The sequence below is a fragment of the Ochlerotatus camptorhynchus genome, unplaced genomic scaffold (genome assembly GCF_037179485.1).
Source record: "Ochlerotatus camptorhynchus isolate MF236.1 unplaced genomic scaffold, CSIRO-AGI_Acam_v1.1 ptg000132l, whole genome shotgun sequence".
Classification (NCBI taxonomy): domain Eukaryota; kingdom Metazoa; phylum Arthropoda; class Insecta; order Diptera; family Culicidae; genus Ochlerotatus; species Ochlerotatus camptorhynchus.
The window spans coordinates 876,572-900,548 of NW_027040622.1; the positions used below are offsets into that span (position 1 = coordinate 876,572).

General features: G+C 36.2%; 1 protein-coding gene across 1 annotated transcript in view; it reads left to right on the plus strand.

Moving 5' to 3' along the window:
• The first annotated feature begins 2,388 nt into the window (after window positions 1-2,388).
• The window catches only part of LOC135700315 (uncharacterized), a 178,274-nt gene continuing 156,685 nt past the window's right edge, over window positions 2,389-23,977 (plus strand). Inside the window, exon 1 of the mRNA XM_065220790.1 lies at window positions 2,389-3,436. The gene's annotated coding sequence lies outside the window, so the exon portion shown is untranslated. The remainder of the gene's footprint in view (window positions 3,437-23,977) is intronic.

The window sequence follows — 23,977 nt, forward strand, 5'->3', positions numbered from 1 at the left end:
AGGGTGCTGCCAACTCCAAATACGATTTGGCGAGAAATGCATCATGAGCCCTTTTCATATGAAATTCCCGATTAATCAAAGTGAACTCAAGTGCTGATTAGACAAAATTGAGCTTCAATGGATTCTGAGATGATTTTGAGCTTCACTGGTTTAGTCTTTTGTGAAAATGACATATAAAAAAAAAATCAGTTCAGACATGAAAAAGTTTTTGGAAGACAAACTTTTTTTTCCTTAAAAGTGCCCATCTCGCGATGTATGGTAGTAAACATAATTACCTATCTTGAGGCAAAGTTCCAAATCAAACATGGCCATTTTTTTAAATCGTCTTTAAATTTTAAAAATTGATTTTTTTCAGTGTAGGTCTCAAATGATAACTTGGACAATTTCCTAAAAGTCATCCGTACAACACATTTTTGTAGAAGTTTTCATTTTTCCATAATATTTTTTTGAAAAAAATCGGCAGAAAAAGTTTGGCCCTTCTCAAAAGTTAGTCTAGATAAATTTTGGAAAAACTAAGTATGCAAAGTGGCATATTTAGTCAAGCTCTACACATCAAGAAAGTTTCATTGAAATCTGAGAGGGTGCTGCCAGCTCCGAATACGATTTGGCGCGAAATGCGTCATTCAAAAATAATTGAATTTTCTGAAAAAAAAATGCTGCGAAACTGATCCGTAAGTTGTGCCAGGAAGCAGCTCAGTCCATTTATAGATGTTCAATGTGTTACACCTCTGGTTTTTTTTTTCCTCTGTTCGGGACATAACACCACTGCGACCAGTAATTTGATCTATTGTAGTATATCCCGTGCCCTTAGTTTAGTGCATGTCGTATGACTCCATCACAATTGAGAAATGATGAAGTATTCGGTTATGATACAGTTGACATTCTTGCCTTCATAGCAAGGAATTGCTTCTAATTGAAAGGTACCGCTATTTATACGCTTCGAACACCCTCCAAAGGCGCGCCCCTTTGACAGTCAAAATTAGATTCCTAAGCAACAAAAACAAACTATGACACCGGTAATGACCATGCACCAGAATCCTTATCTTAACCACTTCAAACTAGACGACAATGAACAGAAGATTAGGAATCACATAGGTGAAGAGTAATAGTGAATTTATTTATTACTCAGTTCCAACCTGGATTGGGTATCAAGATTTGGTCTGCAGGCAACCCGAGGACTTATCACTATCAACAAGGCATAAAAAGTAACAAGGACTAATATGTGTTCTTTTGATTACTCAAAAATCCTGTTCCCCTAGTTTGAAGTAGTCTAGACTAGGAATCGATGGTAGATCTTACATCCCGTACGTACCACGAAAAGGTGATCTATCCACGCTACGGGTTACTTCCCGGAATGCAAATAGCACCTGGAGATGGTAACATGTTATTTAGAGTTTATAAAATTAAATTTTTTCAATAATTTTGTTGTGATAAAATAAATCGTTTTTATTATGCTGCAAAAAAGGTGGTGCGTACATTTATTGCGAAAACCGTAACTGAGTAAGTGCAACTCAGATTTTGACAAATGCATACATTACTCAAAAGTGAGTAAACATGGGGTTACTCACTTTAGGGTAGTTCCACTTTTAACGAAAGTGAGTGGATTTTTACTCACTTTAGAACAAATTTGAACGAGTGTGTAGGGTGGAAAAGGGGACAAATGCACCCCGATTTGGTTTTTTATAGTTATTCCACTCTAAATTCTAGGTTTGTGTGTGCCGAAATTTAGTTGCTGTGGCTGATCAAATTTATGAAATAAATTCGGGAATGCTATGAAAAATCTCATCGGGCGTTCTGTCCCGGGGTGCATTTTGGGCTGCTTTCCCCTACTACTGATAGTAGGGATCGCAAAAAAAAATCACTGACCATCCACCTTCATCTTCATCCTTCCACCCCATCAACAGTAATACCCGCGCCCATATCTTCAAGATCACGATCTTAATTAAAATCACATCGATGTCAACACGATTACTTCTCACCTTTTACAAATCCGTTCTCTCCGTCGCGAATCACACGAAATTCAAGCCACCCAGCGGAGAGCATTTTCGAACATCACACTCTTCCGAGTCTCCCGCATGACGCATGTAACCTTCCTTATTCTCTCTGTTTGTACTGATAAACAGAAATTCGAACTTAAATCTCTCACACCCGCCCGTCACCCATCACCAATCACCCCCCTCGCGATGATGCGGAACAACCGACCGGCCCCAAGAGGTGAGGAGGAAAACCTCTGAAAAAAGTGCATTTTCGAAATTTCCTCTCCCACTGCTCTTTTGGGTTCGTCGGCATCGTCGTCGTCGGTCGGATCTAGAGAGCTGGCAACATGTGCGACTTGCTCAGTCTGTGTAGTCGCGCGTTCGTTAGTCGGTCGCCAACTTCCGAGTCAGATAGACGCGTTCGTCGATATCCCAGTAGTAACCCGCGTAGCGTTGAAAAAAAAAATCGCGTTCGCGAGGATCTTAAGTGGATTCGCTAATTAATATTACCGTGTCTGTGGTGTATGTCGGTGGGGGCATTCGGCTACTTATAACAGGAGTTTTCTTCATCCGCGCACTGTCTGCTCTTTTAGTTGCTGTGTTCTTGCATTAGAAGCAACATCAACAACAACGACAATAATTGCCGCCGAGTTATTCGAGTTTTATTTTATTTTCTGGGGCATCAAGCAGAAAGTAGAAGAAGAAAATTGAAAATTACATATGTGCTACTGCGATCGAGGAGCGAGTTTCCCGAAGGAATCGAAAGAAGTGCGTCCGAGTTAACCGGGGATGGTGGGAAAATTAACCGATATTTCGACTATCTGGTTGTTCTCGATTTTTTTTTTTTTGTTTTCTTTAATCGACTGACGAGAGTTGTAGGTGGGTCGTGAACTACTGCGGGCTACAACTGTGATAGTGGTGGAAAAACGGAGCTCCAGAATTGAAACAGTTCTCATGTTTTGACGGCGGTGCAACAACTCACAACAACGACAACAATCGATGGAACTAGTGATTTTAATTCCCGCCGAAGCAGAAATGAATTAGCAGGAATTAGATTTTTGAAGTGGTTTTAATTTTAGCATTTAGCGCATAAATTAAGCGCCAGGCACCGCCACTCACCGAAGAAAGGTTAAGCTTGAGGCAGTTCGCCAAGGGGTCGCAGGGAAGGAGAATAAATTGTGCACATGATTTGAGTGCGGCGTGTTTATTTATTTTTTGTTGTGCTTGGTGTTTCCTTTCTTGGTTGGGTGACCGAAAAAAAAAGTGGATAAGCGTCTGTTGATCCGTGATCTGTACGTGTGATTGGTGGATTACTGTTGTTCGAGATTTTCGGTTTTCTTTTTTCGGTTAAGTGACTCAGTCTAATCGAGCGGGATTCTTGAGTGCTTCGACGAAATAATTTATTGGGATATTACAGTGGCAATCCGTACCACTAGGATACGCAACGCTCTTGGTTTGATGTAAGTATTTTTACTACGATTTGATTTGTTTATTGTGCAATTTCTAGCGATCTTTGAAATGTACCCTTATTTTCAACAGTCGATAATTTAGTTTTTGAATACCTACGATCATCAACTTATCAGCCTTGATTTCAATTTCAGCACATTTTTAGCAATAGAATTTACTCTATAATTAATTAACAAAACCGTTTTTGTTTAACTAAATCGATGCCATTATATTAATTAAAATTTGAAATAGGGATGACTGTCAGCAACAGCTTTCCTAATATTGGGCCCATGCCTAAATTATGAAATCAATTGATCATTAGCCACCACTAGTAGCAATTTTTACTGTCCAGTCCAGTCCAGCTAAGTAAAATTGAAGATTTTGATAGTTTCCGATGGGCCCAATCTTTTGATCCATAAGCCAACAACATTAGAACGATTTCCTAAAATGATGTAGTGATTTTTATTTTATTATCGGATAAAATGGACCGATTGGTCTCAGAATGATTATATGAACGAAAACAAGATTTCAAAAATTTCAGAGTGGATAATTTTTTTCCGGAAAATTTTAGTTGGAGCTTTCGGATTTTCCCGGACATCACGAACTTTGAAAATTCATAGCTCATGAACTTTTTACTTTTATAAGTGCCCGCAATTTTACTGAAGTTAATTGAATTGCCTTTAATTTTCAATAATTTTCCTCATGTTTTGCAAATTTCATAAACGCTCACGGAACTTGGCCTTAAATCACAAAATTTCCCTGAACTTCTCTGGACATTCTCTGAGGTATATATAATTCATAATTCCCTGACGATTGTGAAGTTTTCGGATCATTGATAGAATTCTAGGAATTTTCCATTATTCTAAGTAACTTTTTGTAGGTCTCTGCACATTTCTTTAATTTAATGGGATTGCTCTGAAGCTATCTGATCGTCTTTGATGTACCGTAAAACGGGGTATCTTTGATAATGCGGGTAACTTTGATAGTATAATATAAAGAATAAATTTACTAGCTGTGCTTTTTCCAAATAAGAAACATTGGTTCCATATTGTAGCTTAGGGTTTTTCCGTTGATATCGTGTATAGTTTTTATATAGTTTGTGTTACATATTTTACAAAAATATTAAAAAAAAACCATTTTCGTGTTTCTCGCCTTTTTGAAAAAGCACTCAAACCATCACTTATGAAATGTATTTCCGATACAGCCATCACAAATTCAATGTTGTATTCTTATTGCTTATGAAGTTTTCTAATTATATACTCATTCAAAGTTTCATATTTAAAGAACTAAATTGTTTGACTTTCACTAATTTTTTTTCTACATTCATCGAGCATTATCAAAGTAACCCCAAATCAGAATACTGAAGTTCGGTCACAAAACTAAAAAAAAAAGTGCAAATGCTTTAATTTTTGTTCAACATATTGAGCATGAGCATGAGCATGATTGACCGCCCACGGTTGCTACTCTGTTATTTCCAGACCAGCTGTAATTACACAGATAACCAATAGACGATGCTTGGGACTAGCAATCATCCTCAATGTGTAAAAACTGGTGATCTCGAATTAGGCAATACCAGCGCCAGCCGCGCCTGAACGCAGGTCACGAAAGGAATGGGTAGGAATGTGTTGACGTGACACTCGCTTTGATGGAAGCCGAGGAGTCCTCTGCACTTCCACGAGGAATCACAGGGATGTTGGGTAAGAGGGTTGGGTTAGCAGCAGGGTTCGTTTTGGTAAACGATAAGCTGAATTGATGTCCTAACGATCGTATAACGCAAAGGAGCTTGGGATTGAACTCACGGTCTTCTGCTCAGTAAGCAAAAACGTTTGCCACTAGGCAGACGAGCTCCTTTTTAATCATTGACGAATCTTGAATGTGGATGGGCTTGAGATTAGACTCATGATGTTCTGCTCAGTAAGCAAAACCGTTTGCTCTAAGGCCACCGAGCCTCTTATATCACATTATAGCGTTACTCAAGTTTTTATAACTATTCAAACCCGGCACCGACGACAACGAAAAGTTTTACAAAATACACGATAGACAAGCGATCTTACTTTAATTTTCGTTCAACATGTTACTAACGAATTAACTCTTGGATCCTCAGTACTTGTTTTAAAAATATAAAATTTTAAAAAAATCATTGCTGTAAAAATTATTTAGAATATACTTTAAAAAACTATCAATGTTACCCCGTTTTACGGTTCTTGGGACTTTGCTGAATATTATGAAATGATCTAAAGATTTCTAAATTACTATCCAGATCTTTGGAACTTTTTGAATATATCGATTTTTTTTTCAATTTTGGAACTGCCTTGAAGTTCTTTAATCAACTTCGATAAATTTGCACCAATTTTTGAAGTTTCCATATTAATCATATAAAATTCTTTAGATACTCTTATATTTTTCCGATATTAATATAACTTTCCTTACGTTCTAGAAATTTTCTCGGAACATTGCTAAAGATTCCTGAATTTCTCAGAATTTATCAAAACTTCTGTAAGCTTTCTAAAATTTCCATGAAATTATTTGAACTGCCCTTTGGTTCTCTGATCTGTTCAAGCTCACAATTCTACAATATTTTGGTTCTGCTCTGAAATAAGCGGATCTCAGTGTCTGTTTTTATGATTTACCATCAAACGGAAGGCGTAGCGCTTCAACACAGTGTAGATGAATTGCATTTGTTTTTGAAAATCTTCACTGTCTCGTACGCGCGAAATGAACAAATAAGTTCATTATAAATAAACGAATATGCGTTTGTTGATACTCACCAGTGTTTGATTATCCATCACAAAATTGTCAAAATCAGAAGCGATCCTCAAAAGGAAAATAATAAATTTCATTTTGGGCAATATTAAAGCCCGATTCAAAGTAAATTTGGACGCATTCAAGTGATCATAATTCAAGAATTAAACAACATACACGGTTGATCAAAACGTCAAACAAAAGGGTATTTATTCAGCTTTCAAACCATATATAACAAGTTATTACATTTTACCGTTTCGAACGAACTGTCGCACTTTACTTGTGATTCGATGCCATCATGATCTGCACAGTCGCTGGTGACACTGTACCGGCGAACTTATTCCACTTTAAACGCATTTGTTGTGCATTTGTCCGCATCCTCGAAGTTTTCGCTCGACAATTGCCCAATATTTTTCGATCGGTCTGAACTCAGGGCAATTCGGAGGATTAATCTCTTTGGCGACGAAATTAACATTGTTTGCAGCATACCATTCTAGTACCTCCTTAGAGTAGTGGCAGCTGTCTAGATCATAACGTTGGTCTTGTGTTGCCGAATGAAGGGTAAAATCCGCTTTTACAGACACTCTTTAATGTAAACCTTCGACGTCATTGTGTGAGATGTGATGAAAACCTTGGTATTAAGGCCACAACTGCAGATTCCTTGCCAAACAATTAGTTTCCGAGCAAACTTATCAGCAAAAACAAATTAATATCTGGAATGGACATCATCATGACCAGTTGCCAGGAAAAATTTTCGTCCGGGGATTTGTTTATAACCCACTTTGACATATGTTTCGTCATCCATTAAAATACAGCGATCAAATTTCGTCAAAACTCGTTCGTACAGTAATCGTGCTCGCTTTTTGGCCACTAAATTTTGTTTCATGGAGCGATTCCGATGTTTACTGGCACAAAAAGACTTATATCCTTCTCTTGAAAGGATGTTACGCTCGGTGGAAAAGTTGAAATCGTATTTCTTTGCCAAATCATGTATGGAGACACCTGGGTTGCTTTTCACGTACTTCAACACCTTTCTCCTCAGCTCTTTGTCCCTAGTGCCACTTTTATGATAGATGCACTGTGCTCTATCCAAACTCAGAGTATATTTGTAACGTTTGATTACAAGACTCACCGTTGACTGGGAATTTTAACACTTTTGCTATTTTTGAGGCAGACCACGAAGGGTTCTCTACACGGATAGAAATCTCCTTATACCTTTTGGCAAATTTCTATTGCTGATTATTCATACAATAAGTCAACTAATAAGTAGACGCCTTGCAAAAAGTTAATGAAGATCATGTGTCAAATGAAATGTATAAGCGGTCACACATACCTTTTATGCATTCTTATAGGACCTATGTGGTTTGTCTTATGGAATGTATAAGGCTGATGTTTTGGCAAAAATGTATAAGTGAAACACATGAATAAAATAATTGATTTTCGTTTCGTGTAGATGTTTGTGCACAATTAATTTTCTTTTCTCCGTTCCAAGTTCCATGATCCGTTATTTCGGGATGCGTCGATCAATCGAGAAAAACTTTTCTCCAATTTCTTCGTCAATGAAACATCAAAAAATGCCTGTCAAACGTTTTTTGTTCCAACCACCAGGGGTGCGGTGGTGTATTGAACCGTGCGTCCAGATTTACTTTGAATCGAGCTTTAATAGTTTGAATATTGTCGACCCCAGAGTCTAAAACCTCAATATTATCATAGATTTAGCATGAGGCAATAATCGATCTGTGTTTAGAAACAAACACGACACGTTCTTCGGCGCTATATTTGTGTAAAATTAAAATAACCATTTTGCATTTGATTCTCAAAATCATCCCCACCAAGATGAAGACGAATATTAAAATTGACAACATCACAGGCGATACCCAGACAACCAGAAGTCGTATAACAATGTACAGACAGTATCGTAAATTGCTACAGTTAAAGTCAAAATCGCATATAAGAATGGCATATCACGCATTATGTGTAAGCTAAATCACATAGAATGCGAATTTCTGACTTATATGCGATGACTCATTTTTTCCGTCGTACTGTATCATACATTAAATCGGATTACATCGTAAGACTTTTCAAAAAGGATTTGTTGTTATAGATTAAATCGCATATGATGTTAAATCAACTCGTTTAAAATTAAATTAAAATATGCACGTATATGGCCTCCACTTTTGTACGTATAAGCCATTTTTTTGCATTCTATATGAATTGTTTGTTTGTATATATGTTTGTATATCATGAAAATAACTTTGAATATACATGCATTCTGGTTGTCTGGGTAATGAACATCCAGCCACGATTGAAGAAAAACAAATATTTACTTCAATACTCGGAGGCAGTCTTGAAAACTGTCACTGTAGAAGTCACGAAATGACTGATCATAGTCACCCTTTTTTATTTTATCTCTCTCGAATCGGACATTCACTCAAGCAACGTACCTAGTTGCTGTTACAGTTCTAGACTATCATTTGAAAGGGGCGGAAGAGCCAAAATGTAAACAAACCATATGTTGGCACATATAGAGAGAACAGTTCACAAACTACTCGATAAACACGAAAGAGTAGAAGAAAATATCACTTCAAATCATCAAAACCGTTTCTTCTTACATGGCGTATTTCCAACTTTCAACTCAATGATGCAACTGGTTGTTACGCCTTGCACCAGAACAACGCCCGATTCATTTGAAACGCATCCGATTGATATTTCACGTGTAAACAACGAACAAAAAGAAGACCAAAAAAAAATCTCCGCGCGTAATTCCACTCTCACAAAATATGCGAACGAAGAACCAAGGCGGAACAACAAACAAAAAATCCCGAGGGTGTACTTTCACGGCGTATCACCAGTGTTGGCAGTTCAAAGGATGGAAAATCCGGGGGGTAACAACATGTATGAAATTATCAGGGCGTATGATATTTTCTTCTCAATTTCACGACAAAGAAAACTTTTTTTTGAGTTTTTAGTGATACATGATGATAGATTACACTATTAACTATATGTCAAGCTTATAAAATCATCCAGAAAATGGAAAGTCGTGAAATAGGATTAATTTTTAGTTCATCAAAATTCGGAAGCGATTTTCTCGATATGGTAGTTTTGGAGTTCCGCCCTTTTCAAATGTTAGTCTAGAGTTGACAATGAAAGTTGGTCATCCACCGCTCCACTCAATCAGTCTTGCTATTTACACTCTTTTTCATAGTGAGTGTCATCTCAGCAGTAATTTTCTCTACCGGTAGAGGTTCGAGGTTGTGATTTTATTTGCGAGAAATCGGTGATTGGCGTATTTTGTTACAAAAGTAATTACGTTCAAATCTCAAAGTTCTCCAGATTTGTTAACACTAACGAGCCTGAATTTATAAAGAGACGACATGTCAAAATTGGAACAATCGATTGTCTGTCAAAGTCATAGGAAAAGTCATTCCAATCGAGCAGAAGACCTGTCAAATAGAAAAGATGTCGCCTCTTCAGGCTCTTTAGTTAACACAAAAACGAAGCTCACGATCATCAAAACAACAACAATCATTAGATGCTGTCTGTATCCCACTCAGTTTTGACGTCTCATCATCTAGTGACTCAGTCGACACTCAGGTTTCGAATGTCAGATATGAACGTCACTCTTTCGAAGGATTGTCAGATAGCTTAACAAGTCAGTTGGGGTTTGGTGTGGTGAGTATGATCGGTGAGATTCGTTAATTTTTCTTTGGTCTGTTCCTTTGACTACGTACACTCTCAAGACAATCGTGAGATTTTGCAACTCTGCTCGGAGGTTGCTTTGATCATGCTAATGTTGCTTTGTTAAAATTCAAATTCTTGCAGGTAGTTCGTCTATCTGTTGAAGTTGTCTGCATTTTCAGCTAAGTTGAGTGAAGAAGAAATTATTTTTATCACCAATGGTAGAACTCTCCTAAACTCGTTTAAACTTTCCTGAAGTTTTTTGGACCTCTGTGAAGGTCCCAAAATATTTATGAAGATTTCATAATTTCCCTGAAGTTTTCGTGAGTTCTCTGAAGGACACTTTACCTCCCTGAAATTCTCGGCATTTCTTGAGAGATCGTGTTTTTTTTCCTGAAGAACATAGAGCTGTCCTGAATTTATCTAATCTCATGCTTAAAGACTCCTCCAAAAGAGTGGACTTTCCTGCAGATACGACAACTGCCCTTAGGGTTTCTGAAACTCACCAGATCCAGCTTTTCTGAGGTACTTGGATCTTTTTTTAAAGATTCTAAAGTTCTCAAATTCTCTCCACGTTAAGTTCTCTGAATCGTTGGTCCCCGGTCCATGAGTTGATGGATCGATAGGTATGGTCCTGGTGTGCGAGATTTCTGAATATTCATGACATTGCAAGAACTTCTTAAAACTTCCAGCAGCTTTTTTGAAGCCCATGAAACGATTTTGAAGTTCTTAAGGTTTTCATGAAGTTCCCCATATTGTCAAGATGTTTAAAGAGCTCCCCTGTTTCCTCAGCTTGTTTATTAAGCTTCACTAAAATTCTGGGCATTTCCTTTCATTCCTCAGATCGACTGTAAAGGTTCTAAAGTGGATGCTAATGGGACTTCACTGAATATCTCTATTCTTTCACTGGCACTTTTCACATTTTCAATATCTTGAACATGTAATTGAAATACGAAACTTCTAGACCATAGATGAACTAGCCTCTTGCAAAAAATCTCGTCTATAAAAATTAAAATAAAAGAAAAAACTTCAAAACATTGAATATTTTGAGATCCTTATATTGATGAAATTAAGTGCATGATAAACTTCAACATTTAATGGATTTTATTGTAAAGCTGTTTCTTTAAAACTGATCGTTATGTGAGCAGTTTCAAACTACCAAAAATCAACTGAATTTATGCATCGACCATCGACCGATTTTTTTCTTGATTTTTTTCACATACTGAGTACCAATACCACCAACGCCAGGAAGTCAGCTTCCACACCAGGAGGCTCCCTACCTATCGACCCATCAACTCATGGACCGGCAATCAACGGCTTCACTTCCCGACGTCGCATAAAATCCCGACCGTGCCGACTAGGATTGAACCCAAGCCTTTTGGAGTAATCTTATCCGATTTGTATGATTCTTTGCGTAATCGTTTGTTACGCGAAATGATTAACAATTTTGCTGAAATTCGGCTGAAATGAATTGTTGCTCGAACCTATATACTTAAGTGAACTTAGTATTTTTGGTCAGTAAATACCTGTAGAACACTTTGGGGTAGTCCCGTATGTATTTCTTTATATGTAATCGCGTTCATATGTTTTATAAATTGTCTTGTATTTTGTCACAACACAAAACTTTTATTTGGATGTTTAGTCGAATTGCATAATTATGATAATACACTATTCAAATCAATCAGTTTGTGGGTTGTTATAACGGCTTGTTTATCAATTCGGTAAATTCAAAAATGTGGTATGGTTAATTACACAATCGGAAAAAACACTAACACCCCTTCTAACGAGCAATCAGAAATCAGTACATCTGAACATCAGAACTCTGTTCAAAATTAACGACGATAATGAATAAAATAATATTATATTTAGTTAAAAATGCGATTTGGGTTTGGTGCTTATAAATCGGAATTACTTGATATATGGACATTATTTAAAAATGTGTAATCTGGCCTAAAGCAAAAAGTTTAGTAACCTTTTGCACAGATGGTGAATCAATTTGTGGCCTTTGAAAAAGATCTGCATAGTTTTCCTAATCTTAGTCCCAGGTTTGATAAAAATTGAGTAATCTGTGAATTAGCGACAAGCAAATGAATAGTTTCGTTCCGTTTGCCATACAAACTTTAAAGTTCTTCCGCAAATTCAGACCATAGCCAAATTTGTTCAAATTGGGCACAGTTTTTGAGTAGCTCAATATATCGATCGAAAGAGCAGTGGGTTACCAAGTTAACCCACCCTTATGGATAATTCCTGGCTCTTTTTCAAATTCAACGGTCCTTAAGGAAGGGTAAATGAATCCGTTGCCCAACTCCCTTAAAAACTGGTATATACGGTAAGTGAACAAGTTTTTATTTTTACAAATTTTACTACGTTTATTTCCATGCTAATTTTGTTTAGCTACGAAAATTTATTTCAATTTTGAGTTTGACCCTAGGGCCAAAAACTGGCTCACTTACCCTAGTGTAGGTTGCACATAGTAGGTTGACAACACTATAGAGAATCGAATTATTTTGGTTTAGATAAAACTGCTGGATTTAAAATATATGCACGTAGTTCGGGTTTATTTATTATCTATACTTATCTTTATGCCCAGCGACCGACAATGTTCCTGGAAGAAACATTGTCATTGAGCGTGATAAAAATAAATTATTGATTTATGTCAAATAGCCGACAACTGATTATCTTGGAAACGCGTATACCATAATTTCCGACTAGATTTTTAGTTAGGTATCAAATCTGAGAAATTGATTAAAAATGGTCAAAATAACCACTTATCGGTAGTAAGTAATCAGTACATAAATTTCCTGAAATTCAAGCATGTAGAATTTCTTCGAAAAAGAGCCACCTCATTCAAGCTTCCTCCCGCCAAACATACAGCGAATTGAACTACAGTCATACTGGCTATTTGCGACCAAAGGGTTGTCAGTGAATCACGACTGGAGCCATAGCAGCTGATGTTAATATGATCATGCCTTCGCAAGCAAACATTGAAATGTACTGTCATTACGCTTATCCCTCATAGCTAGATACATATCGACGTAGTTGCTTCCAACAAAAATGTGTGTCATCTACATCGAGATGCGCTGGAACTAAGCACTGATTTTTTGTCATGTACTATGCTTAAACCTCTAGCTACCGTAAAATGGGCAGAGGGAGAGCAGTGGATCACTTTTTACTGATAAACCTGAACATTTTTTCAACCATATGTTTGGCACACAAACAATAACCCCTACAATCTGTACTAGCCCATGTATTTCTAATGTATCAGTTTAGTGTTCAAATTGTATAAAAAAAGGGACTTTTCATGCAGAAAATTGGATCAATTTGAGTGTTCATTTCAATGTGTCATTTTTCGTCCAGTCTACAATCGAAAATATCGACAGAAAAAAACTCGATCTAGAATATTTAAGTAATAATCAAAATGACGGGTACAACCCCTTCATTCGAATGGTGAAGGTCAAAAGTTTTGTTTTAAAGTTATCCTATCACATACACCGTGATACATTCCATCGAAAATGATAAGACATTTTGACGTGTACCAATCAATTAGTTGGGCAAATCGACAGTGAGCATGCATAAGGGCGTATACGCGACGATCGATTCTCTTCATCGATTTTCTCTTTGCATTGCAACAGCTAAGCGAAACAATTTTCTAGAATTTGTTGAATGCAGAGTTGCAACAGGTTGTATTGGCTATCAAAAGCAACAGCAAACGCACCGAGAAACGTTAAATCTAGCAAATTACTAACCAAAGAGAAAATCGACGAAGAGAATCGATCATCGCGTTTACGCCCTTATGCATGATCACTGTCAAAATGTTTTTTTTTTTTTTTTTTTTTTAAATCTTTATTTGTTCCAATTTCAAAATAAATTACATTTCATTTTTAACCTAGGTGCTCCAGTTACTACAGTAACTTACCAGCCTTAATTGTTATGATATATATCTAAGTGTTTTTACATTGTTCCTGTCTTGACAATTCAGTATTTTAAACAGGTTTTTTAAACCTGCATGTTAGTATAACAATTGATAGCTTAAAACTAAAAAACTAAAACTAAATCTTATCTAAGTATAAAGGGAATTAATCGTTGCAATTGAGGATTGTAACGATTTTTGCCGGAAATTATTAATTATTTTGTTGGACATTTGTGCTAAAGTCTCAACATTCGAAATTCTATGTACTTCGATAGTACTGTACCAGGGAGGCAACTTCAAAATCATCTTCAGAATTTTGTTCTGAATCCTTTGAAGTGCTTTTTTCCTGGTAGTGCAACAACAAGACCATATTGGCACAGCGTAAAGCATGGCGGGTCTAAAAACTTGTTTAAATATTAGAAGTTTATTCGTCAGGCAAAGTTTGGATTTCCTGTTTATAAGAGGATATACACATTTTATATATTTGTTACATTTGGCTTGAATGCTCTCAATGTGATCTTTAAAAGTTAATTTTTGGTCAAGTATTAATCCAAGATATTTCACTTGGTGTGACCAGGAAATTGGAACTCCGTTCATAGTGACTATGTGGCTACTACTAGGTTTCAAAAACGAAGCTCTAGGCTTGTGTGGAAATATTATAAGTTGAGTTTTGGAAGCGTTGGGAGAAATCTTCCATTTTTGTAAATAAGAAGAGAAAATATCTAAACTTTTCTGCAGTCTGCTGCAAATAACACGAAGACTTCTTCCTTTAGCGGAAATGCCTGTGTCATCAGCGAACAAAGATTTGTGGCAACCCTGAGGCAAATCAGGGAGGTCCGAAGTGAAAATGTTATACAATATAGGCCCAAGAATGCTACCCTGAGGAACTCCTGCTCTAACAGGTAGTCGATTAGATTTGGAATTTTGATAATTTACCTGCAGAGTTCTGTCAGTTAAATAATTTTGAACTAATTTCATAATGTAAAGTGGAAAATTAAACTTTTTCAATTTAGCAATCAAACCTTATGCCAAACACTGTCGAATGCTTTTTCTATGTCTAGAAGAGCAACTCCAGTTGAGTGGCCTTCAGATTTGTTTGAACGAATTAAATTGGTAACTCTCAAGAGTTGATGAGTAGTTGAATGCCCATGGCGAAATCCAAACTGCTCATCTGCAAAAATTGAGTTCGTATTGATGTGAAGCATCATTCTATTCAAAATTATCTTTTCAAAAAGTTTACTTATTGAAGAAAGCAAACTTATTGGACGGTAGCTAGAAGCTTCAGCTGGATTTTTATCCGGCTTCAAAATTGGAACAACTTTTGCATTTTTCCATTTATCAGGAAAGTATGCCAAATGGAAACATCTGTTAATTAATTTTACCAAGGTACTCTCTGGGAGTTTTTTGATGAGGATATAGAAAATTCCATCATCACCTGGAGCTTTCATAATTTGAATTTTTTTAGTTATAGACCTTACTTCGTCCAAATCAGTCCCCCAGGAATCATCAAAAATATTTTCCCGAGAGAAAATATTCAGAAAATCCCGAGCAACCTGATTCTCAATAGGACTAGTAAGACCCAAACTGAAATTATGGGAACTCTCGAATTGCTTAGCAAGTTTCTGAGCTTTTTCCAAATTTGTGATCAAAATTTTACCACCTACTTTAAGCGCTGGAATTGGCTTTTGAGGTTTTTTCAAAATTTTTGTGAGTTTCCAAAAGGGTTTGGAACTCGGGTCTAATTTAGAAACATTTTTTTCAAAAGTTTTGTTCCTCAGGGCAGAGAATCGCTTTTTAATTTGTTTATGCAAATCCCGCCAGATAACTTTCATGACAGGATCGCGTGTTCTTTGATATTGTCTCCTACGGACATTTTTAAGACGGATCAAGAGCTGAAGATCATCGTCTATTATAATTGAATCGAATTTAACCTCGCATTTTGGTACTGAGGCAGCTCTTGCTTCAACTATAGAAGTAGTCAGAGATTCAAGAGCATAATTAACATCATTTGCAAAGGAATGTTTGGATCGAAGCTATATTCCATAAAGGCTCGATATTGCCTCCAATCAGATCTATGGTAATTGAAAGTAGAGCTGTTGGGATTACAAATTATTTCTTGGGATATTTCAAAAGTTACTGGAAAGTGATCAGAACCGAAGTCAGCATGGGTAACCAATTGGCAACAAAGTTGACATGAATCAGTTAAGACCAAATCAATAGTGGAGGGATTTCTTGCAGAAGAAAAGCATGTTGGGCTGTTTGGATATTGAATAGTGTAATAACCTGCAGAACAATCATCAAACAGAATATTAACATTGGAATTGCTTTGAGCATTATTCCATGAGCGATGTTTTGCATTAAAATCACCAATAATGAAGAATTTAGACCTATGACGGGTAAGTTTCTGGAGGTCACCCTTGAGAAAATTCTTTTGCTGGCCTACGCATTGGAATGGCAAATAGGCAGCTATAAACGTAAGTTGTCCAAATTTTGTTTCAACAGAAACTCCCAAAGTTTCAAAAACTTTGGTTTCAAATGAAGAAATAATTTTATGTTTTATTCGTCTATGAATAATGATGGCAACGCCACCACAGGGTCCATCAAGACGATCATTTCTATAAATTAAATAATTTGAGTCCTTCTTAACCTTATGGTCAGGTTTAAGGAACGTTTCAGTTATAACGGCAATATGCACGTTATGAACTCTCAAAAAGTTAAATAGCTCGTCTTCATTATCTTTAAGAGATCGAGCATTCCACTGTCGAAATGTTTGTTTCTTTGAAAAACTCCAACACCTGGTACAATTTGGATTTTTTGAGTCTACGTTTACGACTGGTAGGAGGGACAAATGGTACAACAAGTTTTGTAGATCAAATAGTGCTAATCATCGGAATAGGCACACAATCGCGCGTAATGAATATTCACCGAGGAAGATGCATTGGTTAATCGATCCAAATAATAGTAGTTGTAGATTCGAAGAGCCCAAGAGCAATTCCCTACGAATTCGCAAATCGGTTTATTTTTATATTTTTTGATTAGGTTGAAATTTAACAGAAACGTTCTTTATGACCGACAATGCCATTTTGAATCCAGCCTTATTTTTGAAAAGGGCATATAGAAAAATATCAAGCTTATCTTCAGAGAAATTTTACTCGAAAATTGTTTGCCCGATCGGTTTGGTGTCTGCGGCAATATTGCAGACAATGAATAATACTCTTTGAAAAAAAAAGCACTCTAAAAAAATTACACAACTTTTTTTTTATCTATTTCAAATAAAATTTTAAAAACATTTTTTCTTGAAAAAGGATTTTTCTGTATTTTTTTATTTCTTGATATGCTTTAAGGGAAAAAAAAGCCATCTATTGCACTATAGGTCAAGATGGAGAAATGATGGACAAAAAAGTTATGATTTAAAAAAAAAACTCAAGTTTGTGAAAACATATCCAAATCTTGGTCCAATTACTTTTTCGACTCTACGTAATGAAAGTACACCTAATTTACAATAAAAAAGCACACGGGTAAAGTTTTCACACCATTTTCGAGAGTCATTCCGTTTTCGAGATGTAGCTGTTTGAAAGTTGATATTTTTAAAATGTTGGTAGTTTTGGGTCATTATTAAATGTATTTCGTGGTTCTCCAGATCAGACAATATTTTTTTCGGAAAGATCAAAAAATTTTACATTAAAAATGCAAATTTTACATTTTAAAAATATCTACTTTCAAACCAGTACATCTCGAAAACGGTGCGACTTAGCAAAATTTTACCAAGGTGTTTTTCATTGTAAATTTGGTGTATTTTCATTATAAAAAGTAATTGGACCAAGTTTTGAATATTTTTCCACAACCTTGAGTTTTTTTTTTAAATCATAACTTTTTTGTCCGTCATTTCTCCATCTTGATCTATAGTGCAATAGATGGCATTTTTGTCCCCTAAAACATATCAACAACTAAAAGAAATACAAAAATCCTTTTTTGAGAAAAATTGTTTTGAAGATTTTATTTGAAATTGAATAAAAAAAAGTTGGGTTTTCGAGTAAAATTTTTCTGAAGATAAGCTTGATATTTTTTCTATATGCCCTTTTAAAAAATAACGATGGATTCAAAATGGCAATATGCAGATGCAAAATGACATTGTCGGTCATAAAGGGTGATACGGTCAAAATTTGGTCAAGGGAAAACGCGTGTAAATCGGTGAAATCGTTTATTTAAAAAATCAAATTAAATTTCTTTTTCAAGTTCAATTAGTATAAAATTCAGGAAAAATATTCAGTTAGGCTTCCGCTTTTCCAAATCCGAATTGCCGGGCCTTACGCTTGACCCCTGCCATCAGATTTTGTACAGCCACCTTGTCCACCTTCTTCGCCGCAGAAAGCCAGTTTGCCTTGAACTGCTGCTCGCCCTTAGCAGTTTTTTTGGTCTTCTTTAGGTTCCGCTTGACAATAGCCCAGTATTTCTCAATTGGGCGGAGCTCTGGCGTGTTGGGAGGGTTCTTGTCTTTGGGAACCACCTGCACCCGGTCAAAACAGTACGGAACAACCGTGTTTCTTCAGGAAAGGCAGCAGACGTTTATTCAAACACTCTTTCACGTAAATTTCTTGGTTGACAGTCCCGGAAGCTATGAAAATGCTGCTTTTCAAGCCACAGGTACAGATGGCTTGCCAAACCAGATATTTCTTTGCGAACTTTGACAGTTTCATGTGCTTGAAAACATCTGCTACCTTTCCCCTTCCTTTTGCCGTATAAAACTCCTGTCCCGGAAGCTGCTTGTAGTCGGCTTTGACGTAGGTTTCGTCGTCCATTACCACGCAGTCAAACTTCGTCAGCATCGTCGTGTACAGCCTCCGGGATCGCGCTTTGGCCGTCGTATTTTGTTTATCATCGCGATTTGGAGTCACTACCTTCTTGTAAGTCGATAGTCCGGCTCGTTTTTTGGCTCGATGCACGGTTGTAGACGATACACCCAGCTTATTTGCGGCATCTCGGAGAGAGAGGTTAGGGTTTCGCTTGAAACTACCGGCAACTCTCTTTGTCGTCTCAGCGGCTTCCGGTTTTCGATTTCCCCCCGATCCAGACTTCCTGGCTGTCGACAAACGTTCCCCAAACACTTTAATTATATTTGTAACGGTTGATTTGGCAACTTTTAGCGATTTTGCCAACTTTGCGTGCGAGTAGCTCGGATTTTCGCGATGCGCGAGCAAAATTTTGATACGCTGCTCTTCTTGCTTGGACGGCATTTTGACAACTGAAGAGTGAATTCCAAAATCAAAATAGGAGCAACATTCTACACACACACACCTTCAAAATGAGGGGTGTTCAGGTTTTTTAAATGCAAAATTTAAAGAAATACGTCAAGTTGATATTGACCAAATTTTGACCGTATCACCCTTTAAGGAACGTTTCTGTAAATTTTCAACCAAATTAAAAAATACAAGAATAAACCGATATGCGAATTTGTAGGGATTGCTCATAATAACAATAGACGAGCTTGGAATTATTTGATTTTCATTAGGAAAATCGGCTGGAGTAGCTTTCATGTCATTGGCCAGAGTTTACTGGATCTTGTTAACTGACATAACCCCAAGGCTGCAAAATGTGTGTCGATGCATGTTGACTTGGCTGTTTCTCAGCAATGCAATGCCCAATCGGCACGATAAAACCCGTGAAAGGTCCGGGAAATTAGTCAGTTCCAGAAAGTAGACCTAGAGATCCGCGATTTTTCTTCTAAATTGAATACAATCATTAGCATAGAGGAAATATGACATCAAGATATCAATTTTGCTACCGGGTGGTCAGAAAACGGTCCGGTGGATTTCCGGAGTCACCGGGAAAATAGTTAATTCTTCAAAGTAGACATAATAGTTTTCAGGTTCTAAAACTCATTGCTTTATATTTTGGCGTTATTTATTATGATTACTATTGTTTGTGCATCAGGGGTTGGAAAACTAGCACAACATGCATAGGCATGATATCAATTGACGTTTGAGTGGTTTTTATGAGTTTAAAGCTGAGATGATTTTTCGGCATTGTGAGTGTGAGTGCGTGAATATTCATGAGAATCTCAAGCGTGAATTTTGTTAGGCACATTTGCACGCGAGTTTATTCTCGCAGGGAGGCTCAATGAATGAGATTTGTGAATGATTTTCCGAACACTGGAACCCATCAACATGTTGCACATGTTGTTGTTAAAGGCCAGCTGTTGGAGTATTTGAATAGGAGCTCTTTGTTGATACCAGAACAATCGGGATATCGGGAAGGTCATTCTTGTAAAACTGCGTTGAATTTGGTGTTAGCAAAGTGGAAAGACAACATGGAGCGTAAAGATACGATTGCTGCTGTTTTTTTATCTGAAACGCGCTTTTGAAACAATTTTTAGTCCCTTATTTTTTAATTACAATCAACCAATTAGGAATTATAAGTACGGCATATAAATGGTTTGAAAGCTATTTATCTGACAGAACTCACCGGACCGTTTTTAATGATTATATTCTCAGTCCCGTGGGCAATAACCTTGAAGTGTATTAGGGGCCCTTTTTATTTAATATGCATATTAAAGACTTGCGACGTGTTTTACAATTTTGCGATACTAATCTTTTTGTAGATGATACTGTGTTATTCATTGCAGCTAAGGATTTAGAAGTTGCCGTCTCACATTTGAATGCGATCTCTAAGTAGATGGTTGAAGTATAAGCAGTTGAAATTGAATACAAGTAAAACTAAATTCATGGTAATTTAGCGGAATCGAGTAAATGATAACGTCTCTGATGTAATTGATGATGAGACTAAAGATCACGTTCGGGAGATTGAATATCTTGTTGGTCGTGATTATTGATGACAAACTTAAATTCAACTCTCACATTGACAATTTTATCAAGAAAATTGTCAAGAAGTACACACTTAGAAATAACTATTTTTACACGTGGCGTAATTTATATTTGATGTAAATGATGTAACATAAAAACATTTCATGTAAAATTAAGTGTTCCAACTTGACGAAAAGTGCGTTTGATTGAATTGGTTTTCACGTCCCTTTCAACTGATTCTTATGTCATTAGGGCCGCTTGCATGAGTCGGTCTCAGGGCACTGAAATTTACATGACTTTTTCATAGTGTGTATGGAATTCCATGTCGATTGAAAAACGATTTTTCAGTTTCCAGTAAAATACAGAAACACAAATCAATCATCGCTCCTCATCTAGACTTTTGCTCTTCAATTTTATTTTCGGCCAATGAAACACAAAAATTGAGATTACAGCTCTTGTAGAATAAAATAACGCGTTTGATTTTGCGATGTAACAGATTCACTTGCTCAACTTTGATGTTGGCCGCTCTACATTGCACAGTGGTTCCTGGCTGGCGAAAACCTCAAAAAATATAGTTGTTATTTTTTTATTTCAATATTTTTTGATCATTTTTCACATTAAGAGTATCTTAAATTGAATGATTTGTGCAGTTCTGTTGATTACATATTTTTTTATGGTTGTTATAGTGTAGCGATATCACATTTTTTTGAAAAAATCCTAATGTTTCTTGTTACTGTTTTGCTCAAATGTAGCAAAAAATAATGTGTTTATCAACTTGGTTGCTTCAGAAGAAATGTTCTTCGGTTTATTTCACGTCACATGGACGGTAAAAAAGAGTGTCTTCACTGTTTTAAGTGACAGTTTCTATTACAAAATTAGCAAAAATATACTTTTTTCACACTTAGACTAGGTAAAACATATGACGGACACATCCGCCCACTATCATTTAGTAACTAAAAGATAGCTAGAAAAGTTAGCTTTCAGATAGGCTTTAATGTGTTTTGCGATTTTTTGCGAAAGATGTTGGAATTAGGAATAACAAGTAAAGTGTTCTTTGGAAAATATCCGTTTTTAAGTTTTATAATCTGCGGTGTATACTGTAGCAAGCTGCACGATGCCTTTTTCAAAGCACACCAACACGCAAATGCATACACACACGCACCATATATCTATCTCTTATGGCTCATGAGTTATGATTTTTTTTAAACAAGCTGGTTAGGGTGGCCCCTAGACAATCGGCATTCTTCAAATATATTTTTATACGTTCAACTACTACAAACCTTGTGTTCTCGATCCCTACCCTGCCATCCATTTGTTACAGTTTGTTATTCCTAACCTCGAGATAGCCGCGAGTAATCAGCCCCCGCTTTACTAACGTTAGTTTTTATTAATTTTATTATCTAAACAATGAATATCGGCTCCGCAAAGCTACAGCAAATGAGCCTGGAAAAATGAACACATAATTAAAAAAAAACTTAAAGAACTTTTTATGTTGCATATTTTTGCTAAGTTGTTATCTCTTTTATTTGAAAATTTATGGCTAGTTTTTGCTGCAAAATATTACTTTTTTTATTTAAATTAAATGCTTAAAACAGAAAAATCTCTTGCACTTTTGTTTACCAAAAATGAAGGAAAAACGATGTTTCCAATGAAATTAAATGTTGGAAAATCGGTTTGCTCCATTTTGAGATATTGACAATTTAAAAGAGTAATTTTTTCGAAGAAAATAGCCTTTAACTTTCTAATCATAAAAGATAGTAACCTATTTGCTCGAGCAAAAATATGCGTCATCAAAAGTTCTATATGTAATAATAACAATGTTTTTGCGAGAAATTAATGCATGAAAGAAAACCGATTTTAGTTGCCACCCTAACCTGCTTGTTTGAAAAACATCATAACTCATAAACCATAAGAGATAAAAAAATTGTGTCTTGAAAAAAGTTGCTTTGAATTGATTGTTCTACAACTGTTTAAAACACTGCTTTGGTCTATCTCAAATAATAAAAAAAGTTTGTATTTTTAATTCACCAATTTTATGGACCACCCTAATTTTACAAACATAAAAAGATTGAACAAAAAATATTAAACAACTTTCCCTAAGAAACCATATATCTAAAACTGACGGTTTGGGCGCAAACATTTTTGTCTTCCTAACTACGTCTTTGGGACCATTGCGCATTGGTTTTGGTTCTACTTTACTCCTTTTTGTGATGTCTTGACTATCAAGTTTTTTTTCGTACAGCTCAAAACATCTATTTCAACTATTTTTTGCCTATTTGCAACAATTTTGAGGTTTTGGCCAACTATTGTTCTAAGGGGAAGCACTGTGCATTGGTTGTCGGTGAAGCAAATAATAATATATTTGACTGTGGTGTTCCGACTGCGAGTAGTTCCGATAGTACTTTCTTTTCAAGCAACCAAAAGTTTCGCATTCAACGATAAAAACCCACTTTCAAGTTCCATAAAGTGCATATAAAGTTCCAACACAACTTTCTGGCTACTTTAGAAGCTTTAGAGAACTTCATGCTCTTGAAGTTCAAAAACAGTTCCAAAAAGCAACCCTAAGCACTTCTTAGAAACTTCAGGCAAGGCTGTAAACATGGCCCCAACAAAGTTCCGAACAAGTTCCCAGCGGAACTTCTCAGCAACTTTAAAGTATCTTAAAAGTTCTCTGCGGAACTTCTTAGCAACTTGAATGTTTCTAAAATGGTCCATCATAGCCCACATGAAGCAATCCGCACAAGTCTTTTTAGGAACAAAAATAAATGTACGTAAATGTGAAATGTTCAAATAAATCATAATTCTTATATTTATGCAGTGCATCAATATTCCGCAAACAAAACAAAAAATAAAGAGCAATTTCCTGGAATCGAACCGAAGCGAATCTACGTACGCTAACCACCGCGCCACAAGTGTGTTGGAATACCATGCGGGCAAACACCAATTTGAAATTCATCAAGGTGTTGTGTTTCGTATTCAAGTCAGTCAGCTAGCACTGAAAAATCCAACTAACTAATGCTGATTAATCAATACATTTCATACCTACCTTTAGAAATAACATGACTTTAGAATTTACATTCATATAAGTGCGAACTATATAAAATTGGTGTAGGGGACAAAAAAGCCTTTTTTTATTTATTTTCTAAAAGTTCCGTTCAAGTTACGATAGAAGCTGCTTAGAATGCTCTTCAATTATGGTACCGGAACTTTCAAGTTCTTATAACGACTTAAATATGAGGCTGCCTAGAATTCTATAGACCACCTTCAGCCAAGCTGCTTAAGCCACAAATAGCATTTTATCAGAACCTACTTATGGAGCTACCAGCTACGAACAACTAACGATCAAATGCATTGTTTACAAAAACTGATACGTCCCTGTGAAAAAGTAATCGAGAATTGAAGTAATGAAATTGGGTTGTTAACGG